The 15014-nt window shown below is 45.5% G+C and overlaps 1 protein-coding gene across 1 annotated transcript in view; it reads left to right on the top strand.

Moving 5' to 3' along the window:
- Positions 1–144: 144 nt before the first annotated feature.
- Positions 145–15014, top strand: part of TM4SF1 (transmembrane 4 L six family member 1) — a 226794-nt gene continuing 211924 nt past the window's right edge. The window contains exon 1 of the mRNA XM_073581076.1: positions 145–163. The gene's annotated coding sequence lies outside the window, so the exon portion shown is untranslated. The remainder of the gene's footprint in view (positions 164–15014) is intronic.

Raw genomic sequence — 15014 nt, 5'->3', positions numbered from 1 at the left:
GAGATAATGTTCAGGGTAATAATTTGTCATGACAACTAATAACCCTGTTAATATTCTACTCAAGCACACAGGACACTGGTAAAGGAGTTCCTTATTCACAGAATGAATATGTGACAATATTATCTCTAGAGCTCCATGGAAAGTTGATGTTGCTTTCACAAAGGTATTATTTTGGAATATTTTTATGCAAAATTACCGTAACATTTTCTAAATTGAATAGCTGTGTCGCTCTGTGCTCCCAAATATTTTACCAAAATAACACTCTGATCAGAGTTCGAGCCAAATGTCAGCTTAGTGTGATCCGATTCTCTCGGATGAGAGGAGTGAGGAGAAGATGGAGAACAAAATTTCTCCATCTTCTCCATTCTGTGAGTCCACAGAAACTGTCATCCGAGTGCAGTCCAACGTTTTCAACGCACCCACACACTTGAATACATGAATGGCATCCGAACTGAGTGACAGATTGTGTATGAAAAAAATTGGTCATCAGCACTGAGGCATTGAGTAACATTGGTCCGAGTGCTATCCGATAGCACTCGTCCGATGTATATGCTGGTGTGAGTGAGCACAAAACCAGACAGTTCTGGATTTCAATGTCATACTCTTTTCAATCAACTTCTGATTAGTAGGAATTTTGCACCACATAAAAGAGGTTTGGAAGAACATTTTTATTTTTTTATGTATTTCAGCGTTCTCTTTTATAATTTTAAAAAATAACAGATCGGCAATGTAATGTTTTAGATTAATGAAAACTGCAACATGAATTTAAAAAATATGTTTGAATTTCATTCAATAGATTGGCATAAAAACATTGGTCATGGTCATTATGTGTTTAGTCAGTTGTCAACCAAATGACTTAGACTGCATTCACAAAACTCGAAAATCATGGCCAAAGCGCTCTGGGTTTTTGTGTTAAAAAAATATGTGTCACAGCTGCAAATTCATTTCAACAAGTCAATACAAAGGTACAAAGAAAAGGCTTGGATGTAACTGCTTTGATTAACATGTTAAATCTTCAATTCAGTGGTTACACTGGTTATGTAATACTATAAAATGATAATATATGCATTATTTTCTATTTTCTACTGTGACGCAATGTGATAATTACCTATATATAAAATAAAACAATATAATTAAAATACCGTATTTTCCGACGTGTAAGATGACCCCCAATTTTTCCAGTTAAAATATAAAATCTTCTTAAAAGTCGGGAGTCTTCTTATACACCGGGTGTCATCTTATTGGGCGGTGTGGAGGAGTCGTCCGGATGACGCGGTGAGGGGGCGCCTCACCGGGAAGGTGTAAATGAAGTATCTCTATTACCTCCTTGCGGTAGCGGTGCTCTGTGCGGCTCTCTGTGCTGGGGGGCGGCGGAGGCAGAGGCTCTTTGTGCAGCATGGTGGGATCCGCCAGTGGCTCTTTGAGCAGCGTGGGGGGCTCCGCCAGCATTTCTGCAAAGTCCGGAGGCCCCCGCAGCTCCATTGCTGTAATGCGGTGGCCTCCGGGAAAATGGCCGCTGGGGGCGGCGCATGCTCAGATTCAGATCTCGTCCCGAAATCTTGGGAGACGGGATATCAAGACGAGATCTCGTTGCCAAGATCTGAATCTGAGCATGCGCCGACCCAGCGGCCATTTTCCCGGAGGCAACTGCATCACAGCAATGGAGCTGCGGGGGCCCCGGGCTTTGAGGAAATGCCGGCGGAGCCTCCCAGCCCCAGCGAGAGATGGCTGGGAGGCAGATTACAAGGATCTAGAGGCTTCTGCTAATAAGCTAAGCAGCAAATGACACTGCAGAAGATAGGCTCATCTCCCACTCACTCTTTGTACCTTCGGTGCCTAGAGGAAAACATGGTCCTTACTACTGTATATAGTGGATATAAAAACCCTACACACCTTTTAGTGTTAACCATAATCTGTATAAATCCACTGAAAAACAAATAGAAATCATTTTAAGATGGGAAATAAACGTACTAAAATGTTATGGTTGCATAAGTGTTCACATCCTCTTATACTTGAGCATGTGGCTATGTTCAGAATTAGCCAACCACATGTAAACTCAAGCTACATAGTAGTCAGTACACAGCTGCCATCATTTCCAGTGATTCGGATTAACTTCATAGAAAGTTTAACTGTCCTAGTAGGATTTTTTAAATATTAGTTGTATTTTACTGCAAAAGCCATAACCTGTATACAATATACAACATGGCAAACAGATCTCATTGTCATGAGAAGGGTACAAAAAAGGCATTAGATACACCATGGAACACTGTTAAGATGGTGATCAAGAAGTGGCTTAAATTTGGCACAAAAGTGACATTAAATAACACTGGACACCCCTCAAAACACAAGAAGAAAACTGGTATGGGAGGCCTACTGTAAAATTAAAGGGAGCTACATGAATTTCTGCCAATTGCTGGTTGCGCACTGCACTGTATTCTTCATATGTCTGGCCTGTGGGGCAGGGTGGCAAGACGAAAACTTTTTCCTACTAAGAAAAACAACCAAACCTGGCTATGTTTTGCCAAAACCTACATCAAGTGTGCCAAAAACATGTGAGAAAGCGTGCAATGGTCTGATGAGACTAGGGTAGAACTTTTAGATAATAATTCCAAAAGGTATGTTTGATATAAAAGCCAACACTGCACTTCACTAACAGAGCATCATACCCTCAGTGTAGCAAGTTGGAGGCAGCGTTATACTTTGGGGCTATTTTTTGACAGCTAGAACTGGGGCTTTAGTTAAGGTAGAGGTAATTATGAACAGTTCCAAATATCAGTCAATTTTGCAACAAAACCTTCAGACCTGTGCTAAAAATCTGAAGGTGAATTTCACCTTTCAGCAAGACAACGACCCTAAGCAAATGTTCAAATCAACAAAAGAATGACCCAGTCAAAAGCAGATCTGAATCTAAATGAAAATCTGTGGGTTGTTCTGAAAAGGATAACCTCGCAATCTGACAGATTTGGAGCGCTACTGCAAGGAAGAGTGGGCAAAGATTGCCAGTTCTAGATGTGCTATACTGATAGACTGATACCAACACAAAATTTTCAATATATTTTTTAATTGGATTATACGGATTATAGGTGAAATTCAAGATGGAAAAAGTTCTGAAATTATTCTTCTTGGTATGATTTTTTACATGACAAAAAAATGTTCTTTTCAGTCGGGTGTGTAGACTTTTTATATCCACCGTACTTGAACATCTGAAGCCACAACGTAAGTAAACAGAATCTTTTGGGGCACGACCGAAGCAGGAAAGTAAATCTTTAAAGTGTAACTACATCTTCAGATAACAATTCCACATTGTCCACCATCCCGTCTCCATAGACTTGTGGTGTCATTTTATTTCTCACTGATGACAGATTTGAGCAACTTTTGCAATGAACGATCAGCGATCAGGAGACAAGAAGTAACTGATATGTGGGGAAGGAAGTATATTTCTCTAATATGATATATTACAAAATTCCTTAAATTTGTACGTACTATTGATTTATGGGTAAAATAGGTGGCTACTGTTTAATTTTCAGTCATAGGTAAGTTATGAATTGTTTGTTTGAGTGGGAGTGAGACGTTTATGTACGAGTCATCAAAAACTGATCAATGCACATTGCACCAAAGTAAAAGATTAACCTCATCAGTCTATCATATTAAAGGTGAGAATATAAATAATCACCTAGTGAATTTGTATTATGTAAGGAGTTGAGACTGTACCCACGGTCAGTGGCATAACCACAAAGTTATGGGCCCCGGTGCAAACTTTCAAATGGGGCCCCCTCCCCATGCCAAAATACACGCACATCTCCGCTCCATACACCTCGTACACGCATGGCTCCTCTCCGTACACCTCGTACACACCCGGCTACGCTCCGTACACCTTGTACACGTGCGGCTACGCTCCGTACACCTCATACACGCGCGGGTCTGCTCTGCTCCGTACACACACGGCTCAGCTCCGTACACCTCGTACACACACAGCTCCGCTCCGTACACCTTGTACACACGCAGCTCCTCTCCGTACACCTCATACACACAGGCTCTGCTCTGCACACCTCGTACACACACGGCTCTGCTCCATACACCTTCTACACACACGACTCTGCTCCATACACCTTGTACACACACACGGCTCTGCTCCGTACACCTTGTACACACAAACGGCTCTGCTCCGTAGACCTTGTACACACACACGGCTCTGCTCCATACACCTTGTACACATACAGCTCTGCTACATCCACACTGTAAACCCCTCCTGACCCCACACAGAAACTTTACCTCATCCAGCACTATGACAACCAGCACAGCAGAGTCCTGCACAAACCGAGGCCCCTGATCATGTGACCCCTGACTCCTCCCCGCCTGTGACCTCATCACAGGTCCTGTGCGCACAGAAAAGATGGGACTGTCCCGCAAGAATCAGGATGGTTGGGAGACATCATGGTCTGACCTGCCGGGCCCCTGACTCCCCGGGGCCCTATCGCAGTGGTGACTGCTGCAACCATGGTAGTTACGCCCCTGCCCACGGTGATGGTCAATAGGGTCACCATCTAGAAACTCATAAAAATGCAGTATTTGAAAAATTCCCTGTTTTGCACTACAGCCCACATATGTCTCTGAACTAATCTCCCGATACCTTCCCTCATGTAATCTCCGGTCCTCTCAAGACCTCCTTCTCTCTTCCACACTTATTCGCTCCTCACCCAACCGCCTCCAAGACTTCTCCCGAATAGCCCCCATTCTCTGGAATTCTTTGCCCCAAAACATCCGACTATCAACCACAATCAGCTCCTTCAGGCGGAACCTGAAAACCCATCTCTTCAGGAAAGCTTACAGCCTGCAATGATCCCCGCTGCCTCCTCACCACTACTGGAGCTACCGCCTCACCATCACTGGAACTTCTGCAACCCCCCAACCTACTGTCCCCTTCCTCACCATCCTGTAGAATGTAAGCCCGAAAGGGCAGGGTCCTCTCTCCCCTCTATATCAGTCTGTGATTGTTAGTTTGTTTACTGTAAGTGATATCTGTACTTTGTATGTTACCCCTTCTCATGCACAGCACCATGGAATCAATGGTGCTATAGAAATAAATAATAATAATAATACAGTGGTAAGGGTGTAAGGAGGTTAGCTGGTGATCAGTGAGCACAAATGAAGAAAATCAATAGACTTTGAGACCAAAAAATAAATCTACCAACACAGTATAAGTCAACCTGAAACCCAATCCAACTAATGGTTCCAATAGTTCTCCAGCCATAGTTACTTAAGTATTTGTGATGGCACAGAAAAAGGTTCACTAGTATAAGAAAGGGTTTTCCAACAAGATAAATGGAATGGCTTAGTTGCTTTACTTGACTTTCTCAAAGTAGCACAAGGTCATATTATATATGATTCATATCAAAGTCTTGATAAGAGGAACGTGTGACATAGGAGGCTGATGCTGCCATGCACCTATTAATATAGAACACATTATGTAGTCTTATTATGTATGAACTATGAACTACATAAGTAACAAAGAACATTTCTGGACTATTAAACATTACTTGCAATCTGAAGAGATCCATAAATGAGTTTCTGATTAAAAAAAACACAAGGTCAATAATAATAATGAAGATGTAACGACACATCTGTTGGGTGACCTGGGACCAGGGGCTCCTTCCCTGTCCCTAACATCAGGGGGAGCCCTAGCTGGCCCTGCTCCCCGGGATACTTCTGAAGGTAAAGATGCCGGGACCTCCAGCCTTGCCTTATCTCCTGAGTTAGCCCTCCGTCTGTTCTCTTCCCCCACCCAGGAAAGAGGGAGTGCTACTGTGCATCATAGTACACAAACCTGACAAATAGGTCAACACAAACAAGGGTTAATAGAAAACTCCAGGCATTCAAAATATTCACTCATATGTAACAGAGGAATGCACCAAGGTGTGAAGGTATGGGAATAAATCAAAATAGAGAAGGATTAGGAATTACCATGAGCACAAACGAAGCAACAGTCACTAATAACTCCTCTACGGTAACTCTCCTACTCATATGAACTCTCCCACCATTAGCCATGCTGCAAATGCTAACTCTGACAAGGATTTGTAACAGAGCCCAGATTATAAAGGGGAAGGGAGTGGCTATCTGAGCTTAGCTGTAACGTAGGGATTTCCAACATGGCCGATTAACCCCTGCTCTGCCAGAAGAAATGAGCACATTTAAAAAGAAGGAGAAGTGCTTCTTCTCAGCGCCGGAGTAGGAGCAATCAAACGCTGTGGTCTTCTGGCTCCACACTGTCGCAGTAACCCCGTGACAGAAGATCAACTCAAATTTACAAGCATAACCTAACCTGGGGCATAATCAAAGGTGCTCTGGTCACACAAAACCAATTTTTTTAATGTTCGTCAGCAAAAGAAGAGGCAATATTCACTTTCCTCTATATATCAAGAAATGTTGTGATTGTCAGCCAGCCTGCTTGTCTTTGATCATAGTGGACACTGAGTTAATTGACAGCAGCACACAGTGGCTTGCGAAAGTATTCACCCCCTCGGCTTTTGCCAATTTTGTTACATTAGAACATTTGTTTAAATATGCTTGTCCATCAGCCGTACCCGCCGGTACTTGCATACAAAGATACCTGTTGTGTCCTCCAGTATGAGTCAATGTGTCAGTTGTGCCAGCTACTGTTCCAGCCGAGCCTGTCGGGGCTTGCCCAGTCCCTTGGAGGTCAGCAGCCATGTACCCGAGGTCTGTCCTGGTGTAGCATTTGGTTCCACCTCCTTTGTCTCTGTGATGTCACGGGTGACTGGATACTCCGCCTCCAGCAGGGCGAATTTCTATGACACCCGTGACCCTGTATACACCGCCTCCAGCAGGGCGAATTTAAACAATGAAATGTGCAGCCAGATACACCACTTCCAGCAGGCGAATTTCAATAGTTACACGTGTATCTGGATACACCGCCTCCAGCAGGGCGAATTTACAGAGATAAGGGAAGCACCAGGGAAGCCAATACAATGGAGGGCCCTGCAATAGGGAACGGGGATGTGGAGACGTCCTGCACTCCCCTGAGTAAGTGTCTCTACACTCCTGACGGTCCCTAGGCAGGTTCCGCACCTGGCGATGAGCAGGATACCTAAAACCCTAGCTTGCCCTGCACCTATCCCTTTCTATTGAATTGGACGGTGCAGAAACTAATCCCACCACTGCACTAAAACACATAAGGAAAGTTACAAACAGGGAAAAAACACTTTGTTGCTGGGAGCAATAGCAACAGAGCAAAACTGAGTCCTGCACCTGAGTGCAGCTTTCCTCCTGTATAGCTGCTACTTCACCAAAGCTTTGTCAGAGCTGCAAGGAACTCCTCACTGTTGCTCCTTCTACACCAGGACTCTGACTGAGCTGCAAGGAACTCTTCTCTAGCTCCTTCCTCCACCAAGGATGGTTGGAAATGACCAATATCATCAACAGTGAGTGAGACCACCTGACTCTCCTTTATAGGCAAGAGCCAGCCATCACACCTGCTAGTGATTCCCGTGTAATAATACTAGCCACCACCGGGGGCAAAACTAGAACTAAAGACACCACTGTATAATGACCCTAATGGCCACCGGGGGCAAAACTAACTTTAAGCAAACAGCTTAAAGGGAAAAAAAAGGTTACATGTGCTTTTATCTGTCACAATCCAGCATGGATCATAGTGTCGTTAGCCGCCGTGTATCCTTGGTTGGACTTGGTGAGGCACCTAGTTAAGCCCCTCCAGGCTTTCCTTGGGCCACGACACAGTGGTTCAACCACGCAGTCAGTTACAGTTTGCTCAGGCCATGAAATCCGCTGGCTCTCAGGTGTCCTCCATCTTTGATCTATACCAGGAGACCCCCCACTAGAAGGACCAACAGAATAAGATCTTATCCTACGTACAGAAAGTGAATACCTATCTAGACAAACTGCAGTTCTAGCTGCATCTACACCTACCCAGGCAACAACTACCATGACGACTCACCAGGCTGTCAGTTATGTACCTGGTTCCGGACCTCATCTGCCGCCTCCTCTACACTTTGGTGGAGATCCTGCCCTGTGTTGGGGGTTCATCAACCAGTGCATGCTGCACTTCAAACTCCTGGCTCATCAGTTCATCTCGGACCGAGCCAAAGTGGCTTTCATCATGTCCCATCTCTCTGGTGAAGCTCTAGCATGGCTCAATCCTCTGTGGGAGAGAGGGGATTCCAGTCCTTCTTAGAAACCTTTTATAAAGTTTTTGACAAGCCCAGGCCGCATCTCTTCTGCAGCATCTTCTCTACTCAAGTTATGCCAGGGTAACATGACTGTGGGCCAGTATGCAGTTCGATTTCGTACCCAGTCGACTGAACTCGCTTGGAATAAGGAGACTCTGGTGGCAACTTTCTGGGAGGGCCTCACTGGGCAAATCAAGGACAAGCTGGCTGGTCGGAAGATACCCATCTCATTGAATGACCTGGCATCGCTGTCAACCCAGATAGGCATTCACTCCTCTCCATCGCTGACTCTGACAGTATCTGTCTCCTGTGGCAACAGCTCTTTTGTCGAGTTGGCCCACCTGGACTCCAGTTCCACTGGCAATTTTGTTCATCAGGCTGTGGTCGAGCGGTATAAAATCCTGATCCAATGTCTTCAGGATCATCTAGATGGTAAGCCTTTTCCCGAGACCATCCAGATCGATACTGAGCCCGTGGAACTTTGAGTAGAGATGCTACACTCGGAGAAGATTCCTCTCTATGTGCTGTCGGGTCTGTCTCAATCTCTACTTTTATGTTTGCCTTGGATGCGGAGACACGAGCCCATCTTGGATTGGAGTTCTGGGGAGGTCCCCCCGCTTGGGAATGAGATTTGATGAAACCTGCCTGGTTCTCATTCACCCTGCTCGACCTCCGGTCTCTCCATCTAATCTACCTGAAAATAATAATACTAGAACAGATTTCAGAATTGTAAAGACCATCAAAGTAAAGGCCCTATACCTTAGGGTTAACAGGCTTGATGTATTATGAAAACTCCATACACACTATTTCTAACACCAAAAACATGAAGTAAAAGGTCCATGAAGTAAAATTTTACATAGCTTTATTAAAAAAAAACCCACACATTCTAAGACAGGTATATAAACACGTACATTTACATATATGAAGACAAGGTCAGGTGTGGCGCCCCCAGGAGTATGGTCGCCACAGTGGCATTACCTTCCTCCAGGGAGGGTGATGTCATGCTTGGAAGCAATGAAGGGTCTCTCTAGCAGTTAACCATGTCATGCAACACAGTTCCCACTCCAGGCCAGCAGAGGGAGCTCTGAACCAGGATTGGGGGAGGAGCGCGCTCTGAGGGCCAGGAGGGGAAATAGTCAGTTAGTGTGAGGAGGGCCACATATGTAGCCATGTGGAGAGAAGCTGGAGGTTGAGCTGAGAAAAGAGAGCTCCCTCCCAGTGAGAGCGCATGATCTGGAGCCTGGTCTCCACGGTTGTATGGATACTGAAGGTCCTGCAACAGAAACCAGAGGAATAGGAAGCTGTAAATGCTCTATTCCCAACTAAGGCTAAGTTCAAAAGTAGCGGAACTCTCGCGGAAATTACCGCAAGAGTTCCGGAATTCCATTCCACGGGAAAATCGCATTTTAAATTCCCACGATTTTCCAGAGGAAAAACTAGCATTTTGCAAGCGTAATTAGCTTGCAAAATGCTAGCGTTTTCCAAGCGATCTGTAGCATCGCTTGAAGAACTGATTGACAGGTTGGTCACACTCGTCAAACATAGTGTTTGACAAGTGGGACCATCTTTTTACTATTGAGGCTGCCTATGCAGCATCAGTAGTAAAAGATAAAATGTAAAAAATAATAAAAAAATAAAAAATGGTGTTATTCTTACCTTCCGACGTCCCGCGCAGCCTTCCCGCCTCTGACCATGCTCTCGTTCCCAGTAATCCTTAGCGTACATGCCCGCAATGACGTCCATTCACGCGGGATCGTGACATCTCGCGGTAATTCGCGATGACATCGCGCGAATGACTGCGAGACTTCGCGATCCCGCGAGAACGGACGTCATCGCGGGCATTTTCGCAAAGGATTACTGGGAATGGGAGAGTGGAGAGAGGCGGGACGTCGGACGGTAAGAATAACACCATTTTTTATTTTAAATTCTATTTTTTACAGGGATATGGTACCCAAAGCCCGGAGGACAGTCTCCTCTCCTCCGGACCGTGGGTACCATCCGCAATTGTTCTGCTTACTTTTCGCATGGTGTGCACAGCCACATGCGGGAAGTGGAACAATGCATTCCTATGGGTGCGGGATCGCCGCGATTCCGCAAAATTAATGAGCATGCTGCGTTTTTTACCGTGAAGCGATTCCGCCGCGGTAAAAACCGCAGCATTAGCACAGCATTGCGGAATCCCATAGGAATGCATGGGATGCTTATTTTTCGCTGCAAAATTGCGCGGTTAAAACCGCCGCGGAACCGCGAAAAAAAGCCATGTGTGAACTCAGCCTAAGACTTGGAGGCACAACAGCGACGGGTGAGCCAAGAGAGATAGAGGGCTACAGCTGTCTGCCATACGAGGTAGTTCTAAGAGAAGATAAGAAGGAGGAACTTCAGTGTAACAAAGTACTGCATGTACCTCAAGCCAGCGCTAGGAAGGAGACTACACAACCCATCTGATAGAGGGATCCCTGAGTTGCTTCCAGGCTAGCCTGCTCCTGTGCCATCTGTAATCAGGACCCTGGACTGCGTTTGCAAAGTAAAGGTAAAGAATCTGCACTCTGTTGTGTCCTTGCCTCCTTCCTGCAACATCCTCAGCACTGCTACATCTCTGTGCCAAACACTGCACCCTCTTCCTAAACCTTATCCACACTGGCCTGGGACCTACAGCCCTGCCTGTGGAGGGCTACACCATCATTGCTGCACCCCACCATCTGTCCCAGAGGATCTGTCTGCAGCGTCGGCTTAACACCTTCATTGCCGAACATCACAGGTGGCATCACGAATCACTTATAAACTTTATTCCCAACTCAAACCCCTTTTACAGGGCCACGGACCGGGTCACCGCTGCTGTGACAATCCCCTCTGAGAGACCGGCCCGGTACCGAGTACCCCACAGCCCTGGGAGGGCGACCCACAGGTGTAGGATTCAAGTAAAAAAAGGGGGACTAGTTCATCCTAAGAACAAGTATGGTGGACATATGAAATGAACCATGAAAAAGTACTATAATGTAAGAAATGCCATTAATAAAGTGTCAGTGCTTTAGCATTTCATATGGTCCTAACACGATGCATAATATCACTGGATTAGGTACTACTGATCTAATTAGAGCTTACTCAAATATTTCTAGGTTTGTAATAAGGGAAAATCCCGACCAGTGCGCCCATGCATGTGTTCAGGGTAAAATACAAATTTAATCAAAGTTCTTACCCATGATCTAACACCAGGATGAGTCAGTCAGCAGTCTCAACGCGAGTTTCACGTGGGCTTCCTCGGGGGGGCTGTACCTGTGTGCTATGGCCTACATAATATCTAACATCTAATCTACCTGGCCTGCCTGCACCTTATTGGGTGTATGCCAATGTCTTTGACAAAAAAGAGGCTAAGACACTGCCACCTCATAGGCTGTATGACTGTCCTATTGATCTCCTTCCAGGTGCATCTCCTCCTCGAGGCTGAAACTAATCCTTCGCAGGCCGAAACCATGAGCCATATCAGAATATATTGAAGAAAATCTTGCTAGGGGATTTATTCCCCGGCCAGAACAGGATTCTTCTTTGTAAAGAAGATGAACAGTTCACTTCGACCCTGTATTGACTATATAGGCTAAATCAAATTACGATGAAAAATAAATACTGTCTGCTTCTCATCTCCGGGCTGTTCAATCGACTTAAATGTTCCAGAGTCTTTACGAAACTCGACTTTCAGGAGGCGTACAACCTGATCCGAATTCACCAGGGAGATGAATGGAAAACGGCCTTTAAAACTTGTGATGGCCACTACGAGTATCATGTTAAGCTGTTTGGACTCTGCAACGCACCACCTACCTTTCAAGAACTGGTGAACGACATATTCCAGATCTACCGAATACATGTGTTGTTATGAATGTGTCACCGGAGGAGGAAAAAACAAAAACACAAGCTAAGTCCAGAAAACCGGAGAGGTTGGTAGCTAGCGGATTGCAGACCCCTGATCCTATTCACCACAACTAACAGTAGCCGTGGGGGGTTCCTACGGTGCCCTAGACCCCTCGTCACAGCCGGAGAGCTAAATAAGCCTAAAGAAAGAAAGGGGAAATCTAAACTGCCCCAGAGCAGACCCCAAAGCAATAGACAGCCCCCAACATGTATTGTCGGTGAAAAACAGATGAAAACACATACACAGACAGAAAGACAGGCTGAGCAAATAATGGGGCCCAACTAACCAGATAGGAAAGGACAGAAAAGATGCTGGCTGCAATCACGCAAAAAACCCTGCCAAAAATAATGTCAAACACGTCTGATAGAAAAGGCCCTGAAGTCACTAGACTTCAAAATCACTATATCAGCACTCAGGTATATTCTGAAGACAGCAAAGAGATCAACTGATCAGAGACAAAAATGGAGTTCAGCCCGTCCCAACCAGGGCTGGCTGAACACAAACACTAAGTAAACAGACAAAATCTCATGGAAAAATAACAGAGCAAAAACTTACCTTTTAGTAGACAGGAACTAAACTGGATGCCAGAGCTCAGAGCAGAAAGGATCACCAGCAACCCTGCAGGGCGTCGGCTGCCTTATATCCACTCAGAAATTCCGGATGTCCAATCACACTCCACCTGTTCAGATGACAGGTTCTTCCCATCCAGATCAATTTCACTACCTCCTTTCACCAGCAGAGGGAGCCCATCAGACATCAGAGGTGAAGGAGAAAATGAACTCATAACAGTACCTCCCCCGTGAGGAGGGGTCACCGAACCCTCATCCACGCCAGCAGGCCGATCAGGATGGGCCCGATGAAAAGCACGAACCAATCTTTCGGCATGAATATCGGATGCGGAGACCCAAGAATTATCCTCCTGGCCATAACCCTTCCATTTAACCAAATACTGGAGTCTCCGTCTAGCCAGACGAGAGTCCAGTATCTTCTCAACCTCATATTCCACATTACCTTCAACCAATACAGGGTCAGGAGGTGCCACCACTGGAACTACTGGCTCAACAAACCTCTTTAACAGAGACTTATGAAACACGTTATGGATCTTGAATGTAACAGGAAGAGCCAATCGAAAAGAGACTGGATTAAGAATCTCCAAAGTCTTGTAAGGTCCAATAAATCTAGGTTTAAACTTTGGAGAAGCCACCTTCATAGAGATATTCTTTGATGACAACCAAACCATATCACCCACCTTAAACCGGGGACTAATGGTCCTATGCCGGTTGGTAAACCGCTGGGTCTTTTCCTGGGAGAGAGACAACTTATCCACCACTTGGTCCCAGATCTGGTGCATTCTCTCCACCACAGTGTCAACACCTGGGCAGGCAGAAGACTCCACCTGCCCTGAAGAGAATCGAGGATGAAACCCAAAGTTACAAAAAAACGGTGACATCAAACGTGGCAGAACTAGCTCTATTATTTAAAGCAAATTCGGCCAAGGGCAAAAGTGAAACCCAATCATCCTGATCAGCAGAAATAAAACATTTCAAATACGACTCCAAAGTCTGGTTTGTTCTCTCTGTCTGCCCATTGGTCTGAGGGTGAAACGCAGAGGAGAAGGACAACTGAATTCCCAGCTTGGAACAGAAAGTCCTCCAAAATCTAGAAACAAACTGAACTCCTCTGTCAGATACAATGTTCTCAGGAATCCCGTGCAAGCGAACCACCTGTTGCAAAAACAAGGGCACCAACTCTGAGGAAGATGGCAACTTAGGGAGTGGTACAAGATGGACCATCTTAGAGAATCTATCACAAATCACCCAAATAACAGTCATTCTCTGAGAGACAGGCATATCAGAGATAAAATCCATTGAAATATGGGTCCATGGCCTCCTGGGCACCGGCAAAGGCATCAACAACCCACTAGAGCGAGAACAAGGTTTAGACCGGGAGCAAGTCCCACAGGACTGCACAAAATTCCTGACATCACGAGACAAGGCGGGCCACCAAAAAGACCGACTCACCAAATCTCTAGTACCAAAAATACCTGGATGACCAGCCAATGCGGAGCAATGAACTTCAGTCATTACTCTCTTCATCCACAGGTCAGGAACATACAATTTTCCAATGGGACAACGCTCAGGATTGTCCTCCTGAAACTCTTCCAGAGCACGTCTCAAATCGGGCGAGATGGCAGAAAGAACTACCCCCTCACCTAAGATGGTAGCAGGCTTGGTCACAATAGGAGAATCAGCAAAGAAACTCCTAGAGAGGGCGTCTGCCTTGACATTCTTAGTGTCCGGAAGAAAAGAGACCACAAAATCAAAACGTGTGAAAAACAAGGCCCACCTAGCCTGTCTAGGATTCAAGCGTTTGGCCGACTCCAGGTAAATCAAATTCTTGTGGTCAGTAAGGACCACGACTTGATGTTTAGCTCCCTCCAACCAATGTCTCCACTCCTCAAATGCCCATTTCATGGCTAACAGTTCCCGATTCCCCACATCATAGTTACGTTCGGATGGGGAGAACTTTCAGGAAAAGAAAGCACAGGGATTCATTTTAGATGTTACAGGATCTTTTTGGGACAAAACAGCTCCTGCACCAATCTCAGAAGCGTCCACCTCTACCTGAAACGGGAGTGAGACATCAGGTTGCCGCAAGACCGGAGCAGAAGTGAACCTTCGCTTCAGCTCCTGAAAGGAAGAAACAGCCTCCGGAGACCAATTCAGCACATCAGCACCCTTCTTAGTCAAATCAGTCAATGGTTTGGCAATACCAGAAAAATTAGCTATAAATGTACGATAAAAATTAGCAAAACCCAAAAACTTCTGGAGGGCCTTCAAAGAAGTGGGCTGAACCCAATCATAAATGGCCTGTACCTTGGCCGGGTCCATTTCAATAGTTGACGG

Source organism: Dendrobates tinctorius, unplaced genomic scaffold (genome assembly GCF_039654945.1).
Source record: "Dendrobates tinctorius isolate UK_male_01 unplaced genomic scaffold, ASM3965494v1 ptg000069l, whole genome shotgun sequence".
NCBI classification, from domain to species: Eukaryota; Metazoa; Chordata; class Amphibia; order Anura; family Dendrobatidae; genus Dendrobates; species Dendrobates tinctorius.
Note: the sequence above shows the minus strand (reverse complement) of the source record. Positions and strands in the feature narration are given on the sequence as shown.